The sequence below is a fragment of the Salvelinus fontinalis genome, unplaced genomic scaffold (assembly GCF_029448725.1).
Source record: "Salvelinus fontinalis isolate EN_2023a unplaced genomic scaffold, ASM2944872v1 scaffold_0230, whole genome shotgun sequence".
NCBI classification, from domain to species: domain Eukaryota; kingdom Metazoa; phylum Chordata; class Actinopteri; order Salmoniformes; family Salmonidae; genus Salvelinus; species Salvelinus fontinalis.
The window spans coordinates 242,501-247,500 of record NW_026600439.1 but is presented as its reverse complement, the minus strand read 5'-3'; the positions used below and the strand labels follow the sequence as shown (position 1 = coordinate 247,500).

General features: G+C 35.1%; 1 protein-coding gene across 1 annotated transcript in view; it reads right to left on the bottom strand.

Annotated features, from left to right (window-relative positions):
* Positions 1 to 5,000, bottom strand: part of LOC129844786 (DNA topoisomerase 3-alpha-like) — a 13,436-nt gene that overhangs the window by 2,530 nt on the left and 5,906 nt on the right. The gene's annotated exons all lie outside the window — the stretch shown is intronic.

Below are 5,000 nucleotides of genomic sequence, written 5' to 3'. Positions count from 1 at the left end.
TAGTTGATTCCCTACTAACTTCAATACATCTAGTTGATTCCCTGCTAACTTCAATACATCTAGTTGATTCCCTACTAACTTCAATACATCTAGTTGATTCCCTACATCTAGTTGATTCCCTACTAACTTCAATACATCTAGTTGATTCCCTACTAACTTCAATACATCTAGTTGATTCCCTGCATCTAGTTGATTCCCTACTAACTTCAATACATCTAGTTGATTCCCTACTAACGTCAATACATCTAGTTGATTCCCTACTAACTTCAATACATCTAGTTGATTCCCTACTAACTTCAATACATCTAGTTGATTCCCTACTAACTTCAATACATCTAGTTGATTCCCTACTAACTTCAATACATCTAGTTGATTCCCTACTAACTTCAATACATCTAGTTGATTCCCTACATCTAGTTGATTCCCTACTAACTTCAATACATCTAGTTGATTCCCTACTAACTTCAATACATCTAGTTGATTCCCTACTAACTTCAATACATCTAGTTGATTCCCTACTGAGTTCAATACATCTAGTTGATTCCCTACTAACTTCAATACATCTAGTTGATTCCCTAAATCTAGTTGATTCCCTACTAACTTCAATACATCTAGTTGATTCCCTACTAACTTCAATACATCTAGTTGATTCCCTACTAACTTCAATACATCTAGTTGATTCCCTACATCTAGTTGATTCCCTACTAACTTCAATACATCTAGTTGATTCCCTACATCTAGTTGATTCCCTACTAACTTCAATACATCTAGTTGATTCCCTACATCTAGTTGATTCCCTACTAACTTCAATACATCTAGTTGATTCACTACTAACTTCAATACATCTAGTTGATTCCCTACTAACGTCAATACATCTAGTTGATTCCCTACTAACTTCAATACATCTAGTTGATTCCCTACATCTAGTTGATTCCCTACTAACTTCAATACATCTAGTTGATTCCCTACATCTAGTTGATTCCCTACATCTAGTTGATTCCCTACATCTAGTTGATTCCCTACTAACTTCAATACATCTAGTTGATTCCCTACTAACTTCAATACATCTAGTTGATTCCCTACTGAGTTCAATACATCTAGTTGATTCCCTACTAACGTCAATACATCTAGTTGATTACCTACTAACTTCAATACATCTAGTTGATTCCCTACTAACGTCAATACATCTAGTTGATTCCCTACTGACTTCAATACATCTAGTTGATTCCCTACTAACTTCAATACATCTAGTTGATTCCCTACTAACTTCAATACATCTAGTTGATTCCCTACATCTAGTTGATTCCCTACTAACTTCAATACATCTAGTTGATTCCCTACATCTAGTTGATTCCCTACTAACTTCAATACATCTAGTTGATTCCCTACTAACTTCAATACATCTAGTTGATTCCCTACTAACTTCAATACATCTAGTTGATTCCCTACTAACGTCAATACATCTAGTTGATTCCCTACTAACGTCAATACATCTAGTTGATTCCCTACTAACTTCAATACATCTAGTTGATTCCCTACTAACGTCAATACATCTAGTTGATTCCCTACTAACGTCAATACATCTAGTTGATTCCCTACTAACTTCAATACATCTAGTTGATTCCCTACTAACGTCAATACATCTAGTTGATTCCCTACTAACGTCAATACATCTAGTTGATTCCCTACTAACTTCAATACATCTAGTTGATTCCCTACTAACTTCAATACATCTAGTTGATTCCCTACTAACGTCAATACATCTAGTTGATTCCCTACATCTAGTTGATTCCCTACTAACTTCAATACATCTAGTTGATTCCCTACTAACTTCAATACATCTAGTTGATTCCCTACTAACTTCAATACATCTAGTTGATTCCCTACTAACTTCAATACATCTAGTTGATTCCCTACTAACTTCAATACATCTAGTTGATTCCCTACTAACTTCAATACATCTAGTTGATTCCCTACTAACTTCAATACATCTAGTTGATTCCCTACTAACTTCAATACATCTAGTTGATTCCCTACTAACTTCAATACATCTAGTTGATTCCCTACTAACTTCAATACATCTAGTTGATTCCCTACTAACTTCAATACATCTAGTTGATTCCCTACTAACTTCAATACATCTAGTTGATTCCCTACTAACTTCAATACATCTAGTTGATTCCCTACATCTAGTTGATTCCCTACTAACTTCAATACATCTAGTTGATTCCCTACTAACTTCAATACATCTAGTTGATTCCCTGCATCTAGTTGATTCCCTACTAACTTCAATACATCTAGTTGATTCCCTACTAACGTCAATACATCTAGTTGATTCCCTACTAACTTCAATACATCTAGTTGATTCCCTACTAACTTCAATACATCTAGTTGATTCCCTACTAACTTCAATACATCTAGTTGATTCCCTACTAACTTCAATACATCTAGTTGATTCCCTACTAACGTCAATACATCTAGTTGATTCCCTACATCTAGTTGATTCCCTACTAACGTCAATACATCTAGTTGATTCCCTACATCTAGTTGATTCCCTACTAACTTCAATACATCTAGTTGATTCCCTACTAACGTCAATAAATCTAGTTGATTCCCTACTAACTTCAATACATCTAGTTGATTCCCTACTAACTTCAATACATCTAGTTGATTCCCTACTAACGTCAATACATCTAGTTGATTCCCTACTAACTTCAATACATCTAGTTGATTCCCTACTAACTTCAATACATCTAGTTGATTCCCTACTAACTTCAATACATCTAGTTGATTCCCTACTGAGTTCAATACATCTAGTTGATTCCCTACATCTAGTTGATTCCCTACTAACGTCAATACATCTAGTTGATTCCCTACATCTAGTTGATTCCCTACTAACTTCAATACATCTAGTTGATTCCCTACATCGAGTTGATTCCCTACTAACTTCAATACATCTAGTTGATTCCCTACATCTAGTTGATTCCCTACTAACGTCAATACATCTAGTTGATTCCCTACTAACTTCAATACATCTAGTTGATTCCCTACTAACTTCAATACATCTAGTTGATTCCCTACTAACTTCAATACATCTAGTTGATTCCCTACTAACTTCAATACATCTAGTTGATTCCCTACTAACGTCAATACATCTAGTTGATTCCCTACTAACTTCAATACATCTAGTTGATTCCCTACTAACTTCAATACATCTAGTTGATTCCCTACTAACTTCAATACATCTAGTTGATTCCCTACTAACTTCAATACATCTAGTTGATTCCCTACTAACTTCAATACATCTAGTTGATTCCCTACTAACTTCAATACATCTAGTTGATTCCCTACTAACTTCAATACATCTAGTTGATTCCCTACTAACTTCAATACATCTAGTTGATTCCCTACTAACTTCAATACATCTAGTTGATTCCCTACTAACTTCAATACATCTAGTTGATTCCCTACTAACGTCAATACAATTGGCATAGCGTCGTCCGGGTTAGGGAGGGTTTGGCCGGTAGGGATATCCTTGTCTCAGTATGTAAAATGTAATAAAATGTATGCACTCTACTGTAAGTCGCTCTGGATAAGAGCGTCTGCTAAATGACTAAAATGTAAAAATGTAAATGTAATACATCTAGTTGATTCCCTACTAACGTCAATACATCTAGTTGATTCCCTACTAACTTCAATACATCTAGTTGATTCCCTACTAACTTCAATACATCTAGTTGATTCCCTACTAACGTCAATACATCTAGTTGATTCCCTACTAACTTCAATACATCTAGTTGATTCCCTACATCTAGTTGATTCCCTACTAACGTCAATACATCTAGTTGATTCCCTACTAACGTCAATACATCTAGTTGATTCCCTACTAACTTCAATACATCTAGTTGATTCCCTACTAACGTCAATACATCTAGTTGATTCCCTACATCTAGTTGATTCCCTACATCTAGTTGATTCCCTACTAACCTCAATACATCTAGTTGATTCCCTACTAACGTCAATACATCTAGTTGATTCCCTACATCTAGTTGATTCCCTACTAACGTCAATACATCTAGTTGATTCCCTACATCTAGTTGATTCCCTACTAACGTCAATACATCTAGTTGATTCCCTACTAACTTCAATACATCTAGTTGATTTCCTACTAACTTCAATACATCTAGTTGATTCCCTACATCTAGTTGATTCCCTACTAACTTCAATACATCTAGTTGATTCCCTACATCTAGTTGATTCCCTACTAACTTCAATACATCTAGTTGATTCCCTACTAACTTCAATACATCTAGTTGATTCCCTACTAACTTCAATACATCTAGTTGATTCCCTACATCTAGTTGATTCCCTACATCTAGTTGATTCCCTACATCTAGTTGATTCCCTACTAACGTCAATACATCTAGTTGATTCCCTACTAACTTCAATACATCTAGTTGATTCCCTACTAACTTCAATACATCTAGTTGATTCCCTACTAACTTCAATACATCTAGTTGATTCCCTACTAACTTCAATACATCTAGTTGATTCCCTACATCTAGTTGATTCCCTACTAACTTCAATACATCTAGTTGATTCCCTACATCTAGTTGATTCCCTACATCTAGTTGATTCCCTACATCTAGTTGATTCCCTACTAACTTCAATACATCTAGTTGATTCCCTACATCTAGTTGATTCCCTACATCTAGTTGATTCCCTACATCTAGTTGATTCCCTACATCTAGTTGATTCCCTACATCTAGTTGATTCCCTACTAACTTCAATACATCTAGTTGATTCCCTACTAACGTCAATACATCTAGTTGATTCCCTACTAACGTCAATACATCTAGTTGATTCCCTACATCTAGTTGATTCCCTACTAACGTCAATACATCTAGTTGATTCCCTACTAACGTCAATACATCTAGTTGATTCCCTACTAACTTCAATACATCTAGTTGATTCCCTACTAACTTCAATACATCTAGTTG